Genomic DNA, 660 nt, shown 5'->3' with positions numbered 1-660 from the left:
ACAGAGCTCTATTTTTGTGATTAAAGTGCTTTAAACCTTGGTGCGCAGGACTGGGAGAGACTGGGATGGGACTGGGACGAGATGGGGAGGGAGTGGGAGAGAGTGTGAGGGACTGGGACAAAACAGAGGGAATGTGAGGGACTGGGATGGGACTAGGAGGGAGTGGAAGAGACTGGGACGAGATGGGGAAGTATTGGGAGCGAGTGTGAGGAACCGGGAGAGACTGGGATGAGATGGGGAGGGACTGGGACAGACTGGGATAGACCTGAGAGAGACTGGGGCAAGGCAGGGAGGGATTGGGATAGGACTGGGACGGGACCAAGTGGGGGCCTGGGCCTCACTGGGACTGGGACTGGGTTGGGCTGGGGCCCAGACTGGGCTGAACTGGGATTCGGCCCAGTTCGGACTGCGACGGGGCTGGGGGGAGGAGGGGCGCTGCCCGAGCTCCTCCCGTCCGCCAGGGGGCGCTACCGCAACCAGCGAACACGCGCCCTGCCCAGACAGGTAAACCGGCCGCGGCGTTCGACCATTGGACCGCGCGAAAGCCAATGGGGCCGCCGCGTGGGCGTGACCCCAGGCCCCGCCCCCTTCAGGGATCACCCTCTGCCCCTTTCCAACGGCGCTTTATTCCCCCACGTGACCGCCGTACACCCGCTCCGC

The sequence above is a fragment of the Haliaeetus leucocephalus genome, unplaced genomic scaffold (genome assembly GCF_000737465.1).
Source record: "Haliaeetus leucocephalus isolate CR32 unplaced genomic scaffold, Haliaeetus_leucocephalus-4.0 Scaffold309, whole genome shotgun sequence".
Classification (NCBI taxonomy): Eukaryota; Metazoa; Chordata; class Aves; order Accipitriformes; family Accipitridae; genus Haliaeetus; species Haliaeetus leucocephalus.
The sequence above is the reverse complement of the archived record's forward strand: the minus strand, read 5'-3'. Positions refer to the sequence as shown.